We start from the raw sequence: 22252 nt of genomic DNA, 5'->3' as shown, positions 1-22252 counted from the left end.
CAAAAGTGGCCGGCCATGGTCCAATATATAGTGGCCCAAGTCCATGGATTAAATGGTCATGTGATGATCATGTGACATATATTAAGGGAACAATATTATATATTCATGTATAGCCATTGGAATGTTCAAGAAAGAGAACAAAATCACATTGAGGAGCCAAAGGGGCCTCTCGGCCGAACCTAGCTAAAGAAAATAAAAATTCAAGCCTTTGTTTCCAATCCAAAAATCTTGTCTTTCTTGAATTATTGATAAGTTCAAGGCGCTCTTCAACGCGGTATAATTAGTTTAGCGAGAGAGCGACGTTTGCGTCGAGTCGGGATTTCATGGAAAAGGTAAGAATTTTCATTCTTTTACATGTTATAAATGGTTTATGTATGTGGTAGAGTGTAGAATGGAATGAAAACTACGGGAATGTTGTGTATTGGATATGGTCGTGTGGTGTGTGCATGTGTGTTTGGCCGTGAGCCATGGATAGTGAAGGGGAGGCGAAATGAAGTTCATTTAGTTGAGTAGTTGCGTCGTTGTGGTATGTATGACGTAAATGAAAATTTAACGAGTTGAATTGGCATTGAAATTGGTTGTATGTCATTATGGGAAATTATGCGATTTTATATAGTTTTTATATAATTGTGAAAGTAAGATCATAGGATGTAAATTGATGTTGTTGTTAGTGAATTTGGAAGGAAATGATGTGAGTTAGTATGTTCGTCGTGGTCGTAGACGCTTCGGATGGAATATGGAAAGCGACAAATCATTCGAACTCATTTATATTGTTTGGAACATTGTGGGGATGTGTTTGATTAATCTTGAATGGGTAAATGAATATGATAATGTTGATGTTAGTTTGACATTGTAAAGTTTGTATGAAAGTTGTCATCTTATGAAGAAAGAAGATCATTGATGTTAGAACCTATTTCGTTGTGAACTCGACGTCGTTTGGTATTGTTGGCTTGTTGTTGTTGATGTTGTGAGCCGAGCTAAGCCTCGGGGGTGTTATATATATAGGGGAAGTGCTGCCGAAATTTCGGTAGACAAATATGAAGCTAAATGAATTCTTAAAAGTCTTGCAATTCCTAATTGGTAACTTTGACCATTTGTAGATTTTGAGCGAAACGTGATTTGATTTTGCGCGAGCATAAGCCGCGAGAAAGGTCTGTAAGGCTACCCTATTTCTTCTTTTGGCACGTCCTAGGAAGTCTAGGTCGATACTTGAGCCTCGGGGGCAATTCTGTTCATAGAAATCCGAAATTGAATTTGAGCACTATTCATTCAATCTAATTGAACTATAAATCTCACGTTTTGGTCGGAAGGAAATCAAACGTCCGAAACTTTTGTAAATGTGATCAAGTCGACTCGAAACTTCCTTGGATGACTCTATAGCCCTTAATGTCCATGATTCATGTCCGTCGCCTCGACTTGATCCGAGGTGGACCCACTACTCCCGAATCTTCCCCTATTGTTCTATTTGGCTGAATTCCGTACTATAATTAAGGGAAACTCTTGGCTATCGTTCCGATTACTAAATGATAGAAGTATACCTGACATGACCCATTTCACGACATGATCGAGTAACGAAATAAGTATAAAGAATTTGTGTCGGAAAGAATGTTATGAGTCATATTGTCCCCAACTTTCGTGAAGCATGTTTTAAAGAAAATTTTGGAAGAATGATAACACGAATGATGGTTTCACCGAAGCTTGACATATTACGATACGTACACATGATTTCGAAAGTTTATTTGATTTCATACACATGAAGTTGGCACGATACCTAAAGACTTATTTGATATATTCCTTAGTTGTTAATAAAGAAAACAAGTGATATAATTAATACCTTCATATGTAGTGGTGTGTGTGCGAATGAATCTAAGTTGTACTTAATTTGCTATATACGTCATCCGAAAGATGGATGATATGACTAATACTTCGGTTTTGTGAAAATTGACTTCCGAAACATTTATGGAGCGTTCCGTACTTCGAACGCTCGTATCTTTTGTATACTAGTTCCGATCGACCCGAAACTTGTTTCTGGACCTCCAGACATCGATATTGTGTTTGCATATAATTATGTTTGTATCTCGGGTCTTGATTGTGTGCACGTGGTTTCGCACTACTCTGTTCGTGCAAGCGTTGATTTGGATTTCACTGAGCCCGGGCCAGGACATATTCTCGTGCGTATTTCTCTGCATTATTCACCGCGTCCCTCTCACTTGCGGGCCGGGGCATGTTACGTATGATATGATGACGGGGTGGTGGCCAGGATGGTACATTCACCGCGTCCCGCAAAAAAAGGGCCGGGGCACGTTACATGCATGCATGATACATGACATTGACATACATGAAATATGATTCACCGCGCCCCTCGCTGAGGGCCGGGGTACATTACTTGCATATGTGTTACATGACATTGGCATATTTGATATATGTTTCACCGCGTCCCTTATCAAGGGCCGGGGCACGATACATGAATATTTGAGATATGATGTTAATATATATGATTCCATATACCGCGTCCCTCACAAAGGGCCGGGGCATGCTATTTGACATATACATATAAAATATACGATCCTGTCATGCACACCCTAAGTTTGGTAGGTAAGCTTTTGGTACACAGGATGATTCACGTATTTATTGTATTTCTTCTGGCCTCCGACATCGACATATGAGTATATAGATGACTTGTGTGTGGAAGGTAAGCGCTCTGGTATTTTGGATAGCGTACTTGTTTTGGTACCGTTGTTCGGGTCATGTTTCTATTTTCTATATTCCATGCTTTACTTACTCAGTACATATTCCGTACTGACCCCCTTTCTTCGGGGGCTGCGCTTCATGCCACGCAGGTACAGACGCTTATTGTGGTGGTCCGCCAGCCTAGGTACACAGTCGGCTTTGGGAGTGCTCCTTTGTTCCGGAGCCCACCTTTTGGTACAGATCCTTCAGTTGTACATATTGTTGTGTTTATGACTATTCTGGGGTACGGCGGGGCCCTGTCTCGCCATATGATTCTGTTGTCTGTATTAGAGGCTTGTAGACATGTTTGTGGGTTGGGGTCTTTCTGTACGGATGTGTGTATATGTTGTGTTTGGGCGATCCCATTCGCCGCGGCGGCCGGTCCGCATATGTTTACATGTTGCCTTGTTGGCCGGTGTGGCCTTTGTTGGTATTTTCTGTGTGCAGGGTTATTTTGGATAGTCTGTAAAACAAAGGAAACTCTGCCGAAATTTTTCTGGAAATCACCTAAATTTGGAATATAGCCTTGTCGGCTTCTGCTATATACTTGAATGAGTTTGAAAAAAATTTAGAGATAGCATTTGATAAATGTGTTTGGGTGCCCAGGTCGGGCACTAGTCACGGCCTACGGGGTTGGGTCGTGACAGAAGTGGTATCAGAGCGGTTTGTCCTCGGAATGTCTACAGGCCGTGTCTAGTAGAGTCTTGTTTATCGGTGTGTTGTGCACCACATCTATAAAAGGGAGGCTACAGGACATTTAGAGTGTTACCTTTCTTTGGATCTTAGATCGTGCCATAGAGTTGTGCTATTAGGGTGATTCTGTTCTGATCGGTTGTTGTGTTTTTCAGTGATGCCTCCGAAGAAGGCTACGGCTGCCCAGAAGGGTAAGGTGATGGTCGGAGAGACCAGTCAGGTGCAGCGAGTTACCCGGGCTCATGTTCAGGATTTGCCCGAGGTCGTACCCCACTCAGAGGGATCTGCTAAACCACCGGCGGAGCCTGGAGCAGGTCCATCAGTAGCTCCAGGGGCCCGAGTACCCGCACCCGAGCCTCCAGCTCCTCAGCCAGGGGCGGAGGACAGGACGCTGAGGGAGGCCGTGCAGGTATTGACCACACTGGTAGCGGGGCAGGCTCGCAGACGCGGGTGGAGAGATGAGGATGATGATGACAGGCGTGATAGCCTGAGGGTTCGAGAGTTCCTATTATGTGGCCCCCCAGAGTTTTACGGGTCTAAGCCCGACGAGGACCCCCATGACTTTATTCGGGGGATGCGACGATCACTAGATTTGGTCAGGGCTTCAGAGACTGAGTCTGTTGAGTTGGCTTCGCATAGACTACGGGATGTTGCCGCTCACTGGTATGAGTCCTGGGAGCTATCCAGGGGTGAGCGTGCTTCCCCAGCTACATGGGACGAGTTCGTGGCTGCTTTCACCCGCCACTTTTTGCCACCGGAGTTACGGCGGGCGCGGGTTGATCAATTTTTGCATCTGCAGCAGAGGGGTCGGAGTGTTCGTGAGTATAATTTGGAGTTTGATTCTCTGGCCCGGTATGCACCTGCTATAGTAGCAGATATGACTGACCGGATGCACCGGTACGTGATGGGGTTAGACCGCTATTTGATTGATGGCTGCATGGCGGTGGCATTGCAGACAGACATGGATATCGCCCGGCTACAGGCCTATGCTCAGGGTATGGAGGACTGACACAGGGCTGATTGTCCTAGTAGGGATCGAGATAGGAGGCCGCCCAAGAGGGCCAGGTACATGGGATACTCTGGGTAGTTTCGAGGCGGACAGCCTCAACAGTATGTCAGACAGTTTTCTCAGCCAGCGCAAAGTGCGCGCCCACGACCTACTGGTGGGAGATTTGATAGTGTCAGATGTTCAGGAGCTGGCCAGAGCTCTAGGGCTCCCGATTCGCAGGTAAGTAGCGGATTCAGTCAGACGAGGCCACTTATGCCTCAGTGTCCCCAGTGCGGTAGGCGCCATTTGGGAGAGTGCCGTCGCGCCACCGGTGCTTGTTTTACTTGCAGCCGTCAAGGCCATGTTATGAGGGAGTGCCCATTCAGAGGTGGTTCAGCCCAGCCCGTTGGTTCAGTTGCTGGCTCATCTCTCCCTTCTGTAGCTATGCGCCCCACGGGGCAGGGTATGCCGATACCAGCGGGCCGCGGCAGAGGTCGTGGCAGAGCTTCCAGTTCCAGCGGTCCTTCTAACCGCTTGTATGCATTGACCAGCCAACAGTATCAGGGGGCGCCACCAGATGAAGTTACAGGTATATTATTAATTTCCTTCTCAAATGAATATGTACTGATATATGTATCCCCCCCCCCCCCCCCCGATTGCTAGTAAAACTGAGATAGGACCCGAATCGATAAAACTGTCTGTGGTAGTCATATGTACAGATGAAAGTGCTTGTTCAAAAAAAAAAAAGAAAAAAGAGGGCTAACCCGGTAGTTTCATAATAATAAACGATCCTCTCCAGATCGGAGTGGGACCCGCTACGAGAACCTTCCGAAAAGTGTAAGATACCGACCTGCCTTAAAGTGCGTGACAAAGGTCGTGTGAGGTAGTCGACGTGATTATACCAGCGCTAATGCATCAAAATGCACGGAAGTTCCGGGGTTAAGCGTGCCAGGGGCGGAGCAATTTTGGGATGGTTGACCCCCTGGGAAGTACACCAAATTTCTCGTAAATGTAAATATAAAAGGCAGATGTGAAACCAGGGGTAACCTAAAGGAAGTAAGAATGAACCAAATGGTTAGAAACCCTAGATAGATCGGGTAGACCAAAGCAGACTCGGTCGGTGAAGAAGAAGGAAACACAGTACAGTTCTGGAATTAGGGTAAGTTTGAGTAAACGTTTGGAAGCGTTTTGTGAGTAAATGGTAATAAATGTATAAGTATGTGTATAACGTTCCGTCTATGGTCGTATCGGTCGGTGGTGGGGCCCAGCAGCCAGTGTAAAGACATATGAAATATATTAGCCGAACGAAAGTTAAGAGACAAGTAAGGGATAGGGTATAGATAATATGAAATGAACTGATACTAATTTCACTACAATAAGGGTAGAAGATTCCGATACAACGATATTTGGAAAGGAAAAGGAAACGTAAGTAAATGGAAGACAGGGAATAGCAATTATAATGTTTGAAAAGTTATGAAAGGAGGAAAGAAACCTCCCCGAAGTATTATACGACCCCCCCCCCCTAAGGTTAATTGAACATTCGAGGACGAATGTTCTTAAGGGGGGGAGAATGTTATATCCCGTACTTTCGTGTATTCGGGAAAATTCGAAACAACTTTGATTTGTAAGGAATACGGTTATATGTTGATGTGAATTAATATATATGTGTGTTGTCTATGGAAGATGTCATTGTGGAGGTGTTGAAGAAGGCCAAGGGCAAATTTGGAATTTTGAAAATTTGTTTCGGGAATTACAAAACGAGATTTCTAACGAATTGGGCCCAAGAAAAATTAGAGAAAATTGGGGCCCAAACCACAAAAGTGGCCGGCCATGGTCCAATATATAGTGGCCCAAGTCCATGGATTAAATGGTCATGTGATGATCATGTGACATATATTAAGGGAACAATATTATATATTCATGTATAGCCATTGGAATGTTCAAGAAAGAGAACAAAATCACATTGAGGAGCCAAAGGGGCCTCTCGGCCGAACCTAGCTAAAGAAAAAAAAAATTCAAGCCTTTGTTTCCAATCCAAAAATCTTGTCTTTCTTGAATTATTGATAAGTTCAAGGCGCTCTTCAACGCGGTATAATTAGTTTAGCGAGAGAGCGACGTTTGCGTCGAGTCGGGATTTCAAGGAAAAGGTAAGAATTTTCATTCTTTTACATGTTATAAATGGTTTATGTATGTGGTAGAGTGTAGAATGGAATGAAAACTACGGGAATGTTGTGTATTGGATATGGTCGTGTGGTGTGTGCATGTGTGTTTGGCCGTGAGCCATGGATAGTGAAGGGGAGGCAAAATGAAGTTCATTTAGTTGAGTAGTTGCGTCGTTGTGGTATGTATGACGTAAATGAAAATTTAACGAGTTGAATTGGCATTGAAATTGGTTGTATGTCATTATGGGAAATTATGCGATTTTATATAGTTTTTATATAATTGTGAAAGTAAGATCATAGGATGTAAATTGATGTTGTTGTTAGTGAATTTGGAAGGAAACGATGTGAGTTAGTATGTTCGTCGTGGTCGTAGACGCTTCGGATGGAATATGGAAAGCGACAAATCATTCGAACTCATTTATATTGTTTGGAACATTGTGGGGATGTGTTTGATTAATCTTGAATGGGTAAATGAATATGATAATGTTGATGTTAGTTTGACATTGTAAAGTTTGTATGAAAGTTGTCATCTTATGTAGAAAGAAGATCATTGATGTTAGAACCTATTTCGTTGTGAACTCGACATCGTTTGGTATTGTTGGCTTGTTGTTGTTGATGTTGTGAGCCGAGCTAAGCCTCGGGGGTGTTATATATATAGGGGAAGTGCTGCCGAAATTTCGGTAGACAAATATGAAGCTAAATGAATTCTTAAAAGTCTTGCAATTCCTAATTGGTAACTTTGACCATTTGTAGATTTGAGCGAAACGGGATTTGATTTTGCGCGAGCATAAGCCGCGAGAAAGGTATGTAAGGCTACCCTATTTCTTCTTTTGGCACGTCCTAGGAAGTCTAGGTCGATACTTGAGCCTCGGGGGCAATTCTGTTCATAGAAATCCGAAATTGAATTTGAGCACTATTCATTCAATCTAATTGAACTATAAATCTCACGTTTTGGTCGGAAGGAAATCAAACGTCCGAAACTTTTGTAAATGTGATCACGTCGACTCGAAACTTCCTTGGATGACTCTATAGCCCTTAATGTCCATGATTCATGTCCGTCGCCTCGACTTGATCCGAGGTGGACCCACTACTCCCGAATCTTCCCCTATTGTTCTATTTGGCTGAATTCCGTACTATAATTAAGGGAAACTCTTGGCTATCTTTCCGATTACTAAATGATAGAAGTATACCTGATATGACCCATTTCACGACATGATCGAGTAACGAAATAAGTATAAAGAATTTGTGTCGGAAAGAATGTTATGAGTCATATTGTCCCCAACTTTCGTGAAGCATGTTTTAAAGAAAATTTTGGAAGAATGATAACACGAATGATGGTTTCACCGAAGCTTGACATATTACGATACGTACACATGATTTCAAAAGTTTATTTGATTTCATACACATGAAGTTGGCACGATACCTAAAGACTTATTTGATATATTCCTTAGTTGTTAATAAAGAAAACAAGTGATATAATTAATACCTTGATATGTAGTGGTGTGTGTGCGAATGAATCTAAGTTGTACTTAATTTGCTATATACGTCAGCCGAAAGATGGCTGATATGACTAATACTTCGGTTTTGTGAAAATTGACTTCCGAAACATTTATGGAGCGTTCCGTACTTCGAACGCTCGTATCTTTTGTATACTAGTTCCGATCGACCCGAAACTTGTTTCTGGACCTCCAGACATCGATATTGTGTTTGCATATAATTATGTTTGTATTTCGGGTCTTGATTGTGTGCACGTGGTTTCGCACTACTCTGTTCGTGCAAGCGTTGATTTGGATTTCACTGAGCCCGGGCCAGGACATGTTCTCGTGCGTATTTCTCTGCATTATTCACCGCGTCCCTCTCACTTGCGGGCCGGGGCATGTTACGTATGATATGATGACGGGGTGGTGGCCAGGATGGTACATTCACCGCGTCCCGCAAAAAAAGGGCCGGGGCACGTTACATGCATGCATGATACATGACATTGACATACATGAAATATGATTCACCGCGCCCCTCGCTGAGGGCCGGGGTACGTTACTTGCATATGTGTTACATGACATTGGCATATTTGATATATGTTTCACCGCGTCCCTTATCAAGGGCCGGGGCACGATACATGAATATTTGAGATATGATGTTAATATATATGATTCCATATACCGCGTCCCTCACAAAGGGCCGGGGCATGCTATTTGACATATACATATAAAATATACGATCCTGTCATGCACACCCTAAGTTTGGTAGGTAAGCTTTTGGTACACAGGATGATTCACGTATTTATTGTATTTCTTCTGGCCTCCGACATCGACATATGAGTATATAGATGACTTGTGTGTGGAAGGTAAGCGCTCTGGTATTTTGGATAGCGTACTTGTTTTGGTACCGTTGTTCGGGTCATGTTTCTATTTTCTGTATTCCATGCTTTACTTACTCAGTACATATTCCGTACTGACCCCCTTTCTTCGGGGGCTGCGCTTCATGCCACGCAGGTACATATGCTTATTGTGGTGGTCCGCCAGCCTAGGTACACAGTCGGCTTTGGGAGTGCTCCTTTGTTCGGGAGCCCACCTTTTGGTACAGATCCTTCAGTTGTACATATTGTTGTGTTTATGACTATTCTGGGGTACGGCGGGGCCCTGTCTCGCCATATGATTCTGTTGTCTGTATTAGAGGCCTATAGACATGTTTGTGGGTTGGGGTCTTTCTGTACGGATGTGTGTATATGTTGTGTTTGGGCGATCCCATTCGCCGCGGCGGCCGGTCCGCATATGTTTACATGTTGTCTTGTTGGCCGGTGTGGCCTTTGTTGGTATTTTCTGTGTGCAGGGTTATTTTGGATAGTCTGTAAAACAAAGGAAACTCTGCCAAAATTTTTCTGGAAATCACCTAAATTTGGAATATAGCCTTGTCGGCTTCTGCTATATACTTGAATGAGTTTGAAAAAAAATTTAGAGATAGCATTTAATAAATGTGTTTGGGTGCCCAGGTCGGGCACTAGTCACGGCCTACGGGATTGGGTCGTGACATTGAGATAGGAAATAAACCTACCTCTCAGAGACGCTGTATTACCCTTCCATTCTAAAACAGGTTCTCCCGGAAACTGGAAACGAACCATTTTAATTCTATAATCAACATTGGCATAGCAAGAAGCCAACCAATCCATACCCATAATAACATCAAAGTCTACCATTTTTAACTCAGGTAGATCAGCCATAGTATGATGATGACAAATCGCCACCACACAATTTCTATATATTCGACTAGCTATCACTGGGTCACCGATGGGTGTAGACACTTCAAAAGGCTTAATTGGCTCAGGTTTCACCCTAATACGATTGGCAATATAAGGAGTAATATATGACAATGTAGAGCCTGGATCAATTAATGCATATATGTCATGAGAAGATACTGATAATATACCTATGATAACATCGGGGGAAGACTCGAGATCCTGTCGCCCAGCCAGTGCATAAATATGGTGCTAAGGACCACTCGAACTGGGCGCTCCTCCTCTACCTCTACCACGACTTGCTGGTGCCTGTAAGCTATGCCCCAGAGGGTGTACGGATGATGAAAAACCAGCTGCTAATCCTATGGGCTGTACTATACCTCTACCACTCCGGAATGGACACTCATGCATAATATGGCCTGATTGGCCGCAAGCATAACAAACATCCGAACCTAATCGGCACTGTCCCTAATGTAGCGCCTGCACTGAGCACATCGAGGTAAAGGTGGTCTCATCTTACCTGAATCACCCCTGTACTGAGAACCTAAAGCTCTGAAGCTCTAACCTGGTTCGGAGTGAATAGGTCTATCGAACCTCTGGCATGCAAATCGTGGAGGTGCACTAGTCGCTAAATGGCCTGAGTGCCTAGAATATTGCTACCTCTGCCCTTCTCTAAACTCACTAACCGAACCCGAGCATCTAGCCCTCCTACTATAGCCCCTATCATGCTCACGCTCTCTCCTTTGTTGTTGTTGTCGTTCTTCTAAATTCTAGGCATGGCCCTAAATGCGAGAAATATCCATGCCTTCCTAGAGCGAGGCTATCAAGAACTTATCCATCAAATGCGGCCCCAAACCATTCATAAATCGATGAATGTGATCTCTCATATCGGCTACTATGGCCAGAGCATACCTGGCCAAACAATTAAAACGAAGGTTATACTCTAGAGCACTCATATTTCCCTGTTTAAGATTCAAGAACCTGTCAGCTTTGGCCCGTCGAACCTGTGGCAGCAAATAGTGTCAGAGGAAAGCATCTACAAACTCTTTCCATACCGTTGAAGGTGCATTGACTCCTCTAGAAGATATCCAAACTGTATACCAATGAACCACAACATCCCGTAATCTATAGGAAGCTAGCTCTACCGACTCAATATCTGAAACATGTATTACCCGTAATGTTCTCAACATTCCATCTATAAAGCTCTACGGGTCCTTCTGTTTTGGCCCAAAGAATTCTGGAGTGTTTAAGCTAATGAAATCACGGGCTCTGGCACTAACAGCTCTATCACCATGACTAGTACCTTGCCGTTGGGCATGAGCGGCGACTAACTGTATTATAAATGAATGGCCTCTCTCATCTCCTGGCCTGAGGCACCTGGTGGAGGAACTGGGGGTACTGGAGCTGGAGCTGAGATTCCTTCATGCTCCTCTGAAGCAAGTGGAGTGTGAGAGGAGCGATATGGGACCTCATTCTAGGCCTCACCCTCATCTACCTCTATAGGCGGTACCCGTTTAGTCCTCCTACCTGCCACGGTCTTGCCCTTTTAGGTTGTTGTAGCTTTTTTCTTTACCGGCATCACTGAAAACATAACGCACTGTTAAGAAAAGGGAAATTCTTATATCATGGCTCTATCGCACGATCTATGATGAAGAAGAAGGTCATTCATTCCTAAGTTCCTGAAGCATCCTGTTTATAAGTGTAGCTTGCTTCACACCTATAAACAAGACTCTACTGGACACGGGTCGTAGACACACCCTAAGACGAACTACTTTGGTACCACTTTTGTCATGACCCAACCGATGGGCCATGACGGGCACTCAGAGCTAACCTACCGAGCACCTCTCATCATGCTTTCATAATCATATCTAGGTGAGCAACATGGCTAACTCATAATTACAGTGCATCAATAACATAAATTCCATCGGACTAAAGTATCATTTAATATAAACGTCATCAACTATGCCCATATATACAAAAGCCGATAAGGCTATCAAAATGATATACAAAATATGAGCTGACAAAGCTGAGAGATATCTAGCTATACACATCTGTCTACGAGCCTCTACGAAGAGTATGTAAAACAATGAAGATAGGACAGGACCCCGCCATGCCCATATATGTACAACGAAAGAATAATACCAACTATAGTATCTCCGGATCAAATGGAGAACTTCTATACAAGCACTGATGAAGTAGCCTAAAGATCTGGTCTATCTCCCCGTCTACCTGCGGGCATGAACGCAGTGTCCACAAATAAAAGGACGTTAGTACGAACAATGTACTGAGTATGTAAGGCATGAATAGTAACATGATAAGAGCATAAAGACTAGCATAACATAAATGAATCATTGATACCTCATAACACCTCTTAGGACGTTCATCATGCTTAATCAACCTTTCGCTAAAGAAAACATTTCATCCATGTACATATAATGATACCATACCCGACCATGTAGGTTCGGTGTCATCCATACCCGGCCATAACCAGGCTCGGTGTTATCCATACCCAACTGTTGTGGTGTGCACGCTATAGATATCATACCCGGCCATATAAGCTCGGTGTCACAACATAGCTACATACATATATGACCTACATAAGTATCCGAGAGAAATATTACAACTCTATCGGAGTGACATAAAGTCGGTAAACCCCCGATTTCTATTATGGAATCACCATTATCATCATTACTATGAAGAGCTTTTACCAAAAGTATCTCAAGAATATTGAAAGTCATGAACTTCTAGCATTTTTTAGGAATAGAACATTGTGAATATCTTAGATGGAATCTCTAGAATTGAACTCATCATTATAATCGTTATCACTATCATCACAAAGAACATTGTCAACAATATCATGAGAATCTCGTGAATTATGAGCTTATAGCATTTATAGGAATAGGAATATTGTGGATATCACGTATAGGTTCACAATAAGGAGACCATGCCTTTAGAAAGAAGGGTTAACCTTACATACCTTTACGACTCCTTATTTACTTAACGTTCTCCTCCAAAGTCCGTGAAATCTACATTCAAGAGGATTCATACTAAGGTTAAGTCTTAAAAACACTCTTAAGTTCAAACTAGAATGATTGACGAGCTAACGAAATTTGGGCAGCATTTCCTCTATTTCATCAACTTCCACCATCTTACAAAACGACTCCCAAACAACAATAACAACATCCACAATATCATAATCAAGTAGTTATATTCAATTAAATCTCAAAACTCATTCTCATAATCAATTCATATCAACAACTTCAACACAACCTTTTGGTACACTTGCATGCAACACTCCCTCACCATCACAATTTCTCCTCATAACAAGATTATAGTCAAAACATTCTAGCAATTATAAGTCAAGTTAATTTACTACTCAAAATATCATCAAATCTATACTTGAACTTTCTCTTCCACTTTCTTCCCTCACTAAAGTTGTTTAGCAGCCAAGCATTCTTAATAACATGTAATAAATATGAAGACTAACCTTTTATCACATAAGGATAAGCTTTGGATCAAGTTATCCACTTGAGATAAACCTCCAACTTCAAACCCTAGTGAGCCTTTCAACACTTGAATCCTTTGATTCTTGCCTTTTAATATTTGATTTCACTTGGTTTTGGTTAAATATATTTGGAAGAAGGTTCTAGAGCTCTCAAGAACTTGGGAAATGTTGAAAATTAAATAAAATGAGTAAGGGTCAGATATATATATATATATATATATATATATATATATATATATATATATATATAACTAAAAATATGAGTCGACCCGGATTTACGATCAATTTTACGGACCGTAAAAATTACACGGTCCGTATCATTGGTCCGTAAAACCCCACCAGTGGTTCACCCTTTTCTGGAATCGATTTACGGTGGAGGTCAGCCAGATGTACTGTCCGTAAAAATTATACGGTCCGTATATCCAACCATAAAACTCACTTTTCCCCAAAACATATTCTTTGTTGATTTGCTCAACCTTTAATCCTTCCAGTACCTGCTATACATGAACTTAACCCTTTTTAACTATAAGATAAACTTTTCTACTCTCATATAACCTTGAAAACCCCTGTATCCTAGACTAGAACCACTGACACACAACGAATCTCAAAGTATAAAACCACGAGGTGTAACAGGTGGAGAGGCTCAAACGACCAAAACCATGTCAAAAGGAGCGCAGTAACATCAAAAAACTTGGAGGTTCCACCTTCAAGGATACTACCAAAGAGGAATGTTGTAGTTAAATTAAATTATTAATGATGAATATGTTAATTTGGAATAGCAAATCAGTTAACACACAAAAGGCCTTTCATAGAGTTCAAATGTTGAACAAACATCACAAGTTTATTCTAATTGTACTAATAGAACCTTTCAAAAATTCTAGAAACATTCAAAGATACAGAAGGAGACTGGGAATGAGTTTTGTTGGTTACAACTGTAATGGCAAGATTTGGTATTTCGTAGAAGATGGTATAGATGTGGAAGTTTGATGGACACGGATCAATAGGTGACCATTAAATTGTTCTTGTAGGATTGTGGTAAAGTCTTTATCACAACTTTAGTGTATACAAAGTGTGATGCTGTTGAAAGACTTCTTCTCTGGGATAACATTTACAGTTTGTCCAGTAATATGAACTTTCCATGGTTGATTAGTGGAGATTTTAATGTCATTATGAATGATGATGAGAAGATTGGTGGTTTTCCAGTATATCCAAATGAATATAAAGATTTTGCCTTTTGCATGAATTCTTGTGAATTGAATGAAGTGGAATTTAGAGGTAGCCCTTTGACTTGGTGGAATGGAAGAGCTGGTCAATATGGCATCTTTAAAAGACTAGAAAGAATTCTAGTCAATCAACAACTCTAGGATTGGTTTGGAACTTTAAACATGGATTACTTGTCTAGAACTGGATCAGATCAGGCACCATTGTTGTTATCAGCTGGTGAAAAGGTTCAAAAAATTCATAAACACTTCAGATTTTTAAAGTTCTGGCTGGAGCAAGATTCATTTATGCAAGTAGTGGAAGATTTATGGAATCCAGACTGCTTGGGTGATCCTTTTATCACCTTTAAGTGTAAACTGAAGAAGGTAAAATTTTCTTTAGCCACCTGGAGTGGGGAAACATTTGGAGACTTCTTTAAACAGTTGACAATAACAGAAGATATTATTAAGATAAAGGAGCAACTGTTTGAGAAATTTCTTCAAAAGAGAATAGAGTGGTGCTTCAAAAGGCTCGGGCTGATTCAAGAAATATTTGCATTTTGAGGAGGAATTTAAAATGCAGAAGGAGAATGGAAAGAAGATGATGATCAAATTGCAGTAGCAGAAATTGACTTCTACCAGAGTCAATTTACACAAGAAGAGACATCTCAAGACTGTAGATTGTTAGATCTTATTGCTCATAAAGTGACACAAAAGCAGAATTCCATTCTATGTACTATGCCAACCCTGGAAGAAGTGAAAAATGTTATTTTTGCATTATCAGGTGATAGTTCTTGTAGACCTGATGAATTTTCTAGTATCTTTTTTCAGAAGTGTTGGAATATAGTAAGAGAAGATGTGTATAATGTAGTGAAAGATTTCTATGAGGTTCAGACTCTTCCTAAATCTGTCAATCACACAAACTTGGTTTTACTACCAAAGAAATATCTCATTAACACTTTTTCTAATTTAAGGCCAATCAGTCTCAGTAACTTCATCAACAAGGTGATTTCTAGAGTGATTCATGATAAGTTAGAATCAGTTTTACCTTCCTTAATCTCTACTAATCAATCTGGATTCTTAAAACAGAGAAGAGAATGTGCTACTTACTCAAGAATTGGTAGCTAATATTAGAAAAAGGGGGAAACAAGCTAATATGATCATTAAACTAGATATGGCAAAGGCATATGACAGAGTTTTTTGGAGATTTCTTATTCAGGTCATGAGGAGAATGAGATTTGCAGATATGTACATAGATATGATTTGAAGGTTGATAGCAAATAATTGGTAATTTATACTTATTAATGGTCAATCACATGTTTTTTTTCATTCCACAAGAGGAGTTAAGCAAGGTGATCCCCTATATCTGGCTTTGTTCATTTTGATAGCTGAGGTCCTATCTATTTCTCTGAACACATTGTTTGACAATAGCATCTTTAGAGGGTATGGGATGCCAAAGTGGAGAGCACAGTTGAACCATATTTCTTATGTTGATGATACCATAATTTTTGCTTCTACTGAAAAAAAAAATCTTTACAAATGATCATGGGGGTTTTGCATGATTATGAGAAGGGGTCAGGGTAAAAAATTAATACAGACAAGAGTGCATTGTTGTCACGACCAATTTTAGGACCGCGTGGGCACCTACTTTTCCCACGTCGGTAGGCGAACCCTCTATCGAATAACACATCGATTAGACAAGACGAATCATTTAAACCAATTGATATTTAGAAATAACAACAGAACATCATAATATATTCTATAAACTCAAGTAATTATATGATTACAACAGTCACATGATTACAGACTCGATCCAGTTTCCCATGATCTAGTCTAGACTAGTACAAGACCGACTAAGTGAATTCCGATTTCCACTGTATTTTAAGACCCAAACTCCGTCCCCAAATGAAGTGAGAGGACGACTTCCTGATAGGCACCGCGCATTTGCACACACATCACAATCAACCACCTGAAACAATCTACACCCCAAAAAGTGCAATGTCAGTACAATCGATGCGTACTGAATAAGTATCGTAGGCTGACAATGGTTAGAAACACATATCAGTAAAATAATTCACAGATAAACATGATAACAACCCAATCAAGTCATACGTCTATCTACCACACACTGTACATCAATACCTTTTAATCATTAATTTCACTCCAATAATCACCAGTCAATCTCACAACAATCTCGCAACTCAGATATCATTAAATCGTTTGTTTTAGTCTAGTAGTCAACTCATCATTAAGACACCCATTATCCTACATCACATAGAGGCCAAACATATAACTAAACTTACAAACGGTCTATGGGATACTTAGACAAGTTCAATCAATAAATTCGGAGCCAAGTAAACGTCATTGCCTAAGTAAAGCATCTAATCCCCAAATGTGCCAAGCTTGAATATATCAAGTCCGAATCCAACATCATTAGTACAACACCAACCATCTCAAAATCACATCATAATACAATACAATGCAATGCCATGCAAATACTGTGTACACATGTACTCTGGATGGAAATATCGACGTCTCGGTAGCACAACCCAGTGTGACTCGCGAAGTCTAAGTGTCACCTGTCCCGAATCTTTGCCCAACAAATAGATGGGACCCCGAATCATTGCCCATCTGGGGGACCCACGGAGTCCACGTACTATCAACGATTCCGGAACTAACATCGAATATCGGCTATCTCACGTCACTCAAGTAAAAGAGTTTTATCAAGTATCAACTTCACTCAATCAATGATTTCGGGATGAACATCGGACATCAGTCATCTTACATCACTCAAGTAAAAGAGTTTTATCCATTATAATTAGGATATCAATAATGTATCGTGAAGGACGAGAATGCGTGCAATGCATGGGTCAACATCAACAGTCTGATCAATATAACAAGTACCAACAATTTGGTACACCAATAATATATCCAAATCACAAATACCAACAGTGGGTATGCCAACAATATTCCGAATCATAAATACCAACAGGGGGTATGCCGACCATATATCCGAATCACAAATACCAACAGCGGGTATGCCAACAATATATCCGAATCACAAATACCAACAGTGGGTATGCCAAAAATATCGTAATCAAGACGCTAAAAAAATCCAATATTTATCAACAACTCATGGCAAGACGGCACAATAGAATAACCAAATCACAACACAATAGGGTGGCTAGTCCCAAACACGCAACAGGTTAATCAAATCGATATACATTATTACCACTTCCGTGAATCAGTCTATTAGCTTAGAACAAGTAATCTCACCCTATACTCGCAATCATTCGTCACAACTCAATCTAGAACTCAGTCACAATCATTTGTGCATTTTATCCTTCCATTTATCAACTAGATTCACTATTAATGGCATAACACAAATAATCACATATTATGGGAATTCTCATCATTAGACACAGAAAATGGGTATCACCTGCTACTCCCAAGTCACATAAAATCCACCGATATTGTTATATCCCGCGTTTTATGCAATCGGATAATTCAAGACAATCGCGGGAAGACAACAAGCAAGGCCACATTTTATTTTGTTTGGCACATGAGTTGTTTATGAAAAATCTAGAAGTAAAGATAATGAGAAAGGTCAAGAGCATAAAGGGAAGTTGCAATATGACTCTTGGGAATATGGAAGAAGACGAAGGGTAAATTTGGAATTCGGAAAAAAAAATTATTTTCATGAATTACCAGAACTAGCCCAAAAAGATAAGTGGGCTTGAATTTTTTTTAAGAAAAACCAAGGCCCAACCGGCCATGGTATGGGTTAGGCCCATATGGGGGCTATTTTTTAAAAATAAAAGATGACTTAGTAGTCATCTTATCCATTGAACTCTCTAGAGTTTTCAAGAAAAGAAGAACAAAAGAAAGAAGGAGAAAAACCCCAAGGCCATTCGGCCATAGAGGAATTCCCAAGAAAAAAATTGCAAAAATTCTTTCAAAAATCATTTCCTACCAAGTAGAGGGTGCTTAACAAGGTGGAGTTGTTGTTGGAGCAAGAAAGACTCATAATCATACAAGTTGCCAAGTTGTAGTCAAGTGAGAAGTTGAGGAAGAAAGGTGAGTTTTAATCTTGTTTCATGTGTTATAAATGGTTTATATGTGTTGTAGTATGCTAAAATGGATGAAATTCATGAAGGGAAGAAATATGGTATGTGGCCGTGTATGTGTACATATGTGTAGGAGTCATGTTTCAATTATTTTGTCTAGTGTTTGGTTGTTATGGTTGTGAATGATATGTGGTAAATGGAAGTTGAATGAAATTGGAGAGAATGTAGTTGTGCATGCATGTTGTGGCCGTGAGTTTGGGGTGTATATGTGGTCGTGTATACATGATGTATAGCCGTGTATATTGGTGAGTTGTGAAAGAATAATGAGCCACTTTTAATTAATATTTTAGTTGTTGTGTTGTAGATTTCATATTGCAAATAAAGGCTTGATAAGTTTGGTGAAGTATTGGTAATTGGGAGATTGTGTATATTGAAAAATAATGTTCTTGCATGGATAGCATGTAGTGGTATTAGTATGATGTTGTTGGAATATATATTATAAGGTTGCTATTGTATTCATTGGAGTCCGAAGGTTTTGAAGAAAGTAGTAAATTGATATCATGTATCTTGAATTGAATATGTGAACTGCTAGTGTGGTTATTGAACTTATATTGATAGTTTGGCCGGGTTTGAATTCCCGGGTTGTGATTGATGAGAATTTGACTAAGCTGAATGTTGGGGATGGTATATTTACAGAGGAAGTGCTGCCGAAATTTCGGTAGCCAAGTATCATCTTAAGATTTCAATTTTAAGTACCCTAATGAAAGTTTTGGTAAATATGACCAATTTGCAGATTTTGACGAAATTGCAACGTGAATTTGGAATAGCAAAAGGAGCGGAAAGAGGTATGTAAGGCTTCACCCTTCTTTCTATGGCATGTCTTAAATATAATAAGTTGGGTACGAGCCTCGGGGACAACTCTGTTCCCCGGAATCCGCATCTAGTTTTTTCCTCTTTTTGTTCAATAGAATTGAATTAGAAAGTGTGCAAAATGATGGAAAGACCTCCTAAGCCCTAGAACTTGCATAAATGGGACCCCATTACCCTAAAACCCTCATGAGTAACGCCATGACATGTAACATACGCAAATCGTATACGCGACCTCATTCGGCCCGAGGTGGGCCCGTTGCTCTCGGATGTTACTTGTAATCTTGTTTAACTTACTTAAAGTTGAATGCAACGGGGACCTTTGATCCCGATCTCGCCACCAAGTGATAAGTACTATAACCACTCTAACGACGGTACTTCCACGATGATAATGATAACATTGATGTTAGACAAGAGGATCTGCCTATGAAAGTACTACCGGAACGATTATATGACTAAGACTACTAAGCTAAGTATTCTATGTGAATATGAAGGTGATAAAAAAATCCTTGAATCTTATTTATATTCTTTAGCTATGACGTTAATTTCTAAGGATTCCAAAGCCTATGAGTTGACGTCCATGATGCCCGTGATTTCATTCTATGTTTACCTCTAATGCTATTCTCCGTTGGTAGTCTCGCCCTAAAATACTTGTTCCTTCAAGGCAAGACAAAGCGACCACGATTGTTCCATAATGTAATCGGAGGTCACCGACCTTACGTCACTCCGATAGATACATGATTTTTTTTTTCTTTTGGCTCCCTTGCGTGCTTATATGATATATATATATATATATATATATATATATATATATATATATATATATATATATATATATATATATATATATATATATATATATATATATAAACCATGTATATGTATGTAAGATATGTATACGTATATAAAATATGTATATGTATATAAGAGATGTAAATGTATATAAGACATGTATATGTATACAAGCTATGTATATGAATATAAAAATATGTATACGTATATAAGATATGTACATGCATATAAGATATGTACAGGAACCTGGGATGGGGGGAAGGGATATATGGGGGAATGGGAAGGGAAACATGTTTCATTGCCACCTGATCAGCTGGCTTATCATCCCGGACGCGGGGTGCCCGGACGCAGGATATATGGGTGAGCCGGTGTATATCGGCGCTATGTGGGCGAGCCGACATTGTTCGGCGCTATGATATGACCTACCATGTCATGACCAGACATGCTATGATACGATATGCTATGACATGCTATGCTATGATATGTTACGCTATGATACGCTGTGCTATGATAAGATATGATATGATAAGCTATGCTATGATATGACAAGTTATGCTATGACGCGATACATTATGACACGCTATGCTATGACATTGACATGATATTACGCGATACAATATGCCATGATAAGATACGATAGGACACGACCTGACACGCCACGATACGATACGGTAGTGCACGATAGGATATGATACGATAAGATACGACATAATATAAGTTCTATTTTCTACGTTCATGGAGGGGAAAAGTTTTAAAAAGGGGAAAACAAGCCATACATAATAGCCGCCCGAAAAGGGGCCTTCCTATGTACAGGTTACTTTCTCGCCTCATTATATGTCCTATGACTCCTTGATATTATTAATTGTACTCTATGTTACTGCTTGTATTATCTCCCATGCCTTACATACTCGGTACACTATTCGTACTGACGTCCCTTCTTGTGGACGCTGCGTTTCATGCCGCGCAGGTCAGCAGACAGGCGGATTTGATTCTTAGGAGCTCTACCAGCAGCATTTGACAGTGCTCCAGTTGTTCCGGAGCCTCACTTCCTTGGTACTATTTTGTGTATATGTATATTCGGGCACGGCAGTACTCAGCCCTTCCTATGTATATGTGTACTATGTCTAGAGGCTCGTAGACAGATATGTACAGTTAGATGTCTTGTATTTGGAGTTGTTCGTGTCTCTGTATAATGCGGTAGTAACGCTTACTAGTCTTTGTTTATGATGACGCGGCTTTTTGTCACGACCCAGCCCCGTGGGCCGCGACTGGTGCCCTACTTGGACACCCAGACAGACGAACATACCAAATCATCATATTATACCTTAACTCAGATTTCATATTAATCATTATAACAGATCTGATATCAAACATTATCTTAAGAGGTCGCGTATGCAAAGATATCATATCAAAGCCAAAAGGAGTGGCGGAATGCACATCGTCGATCATGTGTACAGATACAAACATATGGGCCATTTTGGCCACCATATCAGACGGACCGCATTAAGACACAAATCGCAAACAAAGCAGACACATATAGGACCCTCGACCCACATATATGACTACAGGCCTCTACAAATACAGAACGAAAACATATGACGGGACAGGGCCCCGCCGTACCCAAATAGTCAGATATACAGAAGTATATGTACAGCAAAAGACATATATACCAAAATGTGGGCTCCGGATGAAAGAGAGCACTCCGAAATAGCAGAAAGTGGAGCCTACAGTGGTGGATCACCAGTGTCTGTACCTGCGGGCATGAAACGCAGCCCCCGAAGAAAGGGGTCAGTACGAAAGATGTACTGAGTATGTAAAGCATAGAGTACAGAAATGTAAACCACAACTGGAAACAAACAGGATACAAAAAGGGGATACTGACCAGTATATCAAACTTTGTACCAAAATATATATACATAATGCAGATAAAATCATGCAAAGCTCAGGAACGTGGTCACCACTCCGACGCTGGTGCCACACACAGCATAACACCAGAAGGTTCAAATCTTCGTACATC

The sequence above is a fragment of the Lycium barbarum genome, chromosome 12 (assembly GCF_019175385.1).
Source record: "Lycium barbarum isolate Lr01 chromosome 12, ASM1917538v2, whole genome shotgun sequence".
In the NCBI taxonomy this organism is placed as follows: domain Eukaryota; kingdom Viridiplantae; phylum Streptophyta; class Magnoliopsida; order Solanales; family Solanaceae; genus Lycium; species Lycium barbarum.
Note: the sequence above shows the minus strand (reverse complement) of the source record.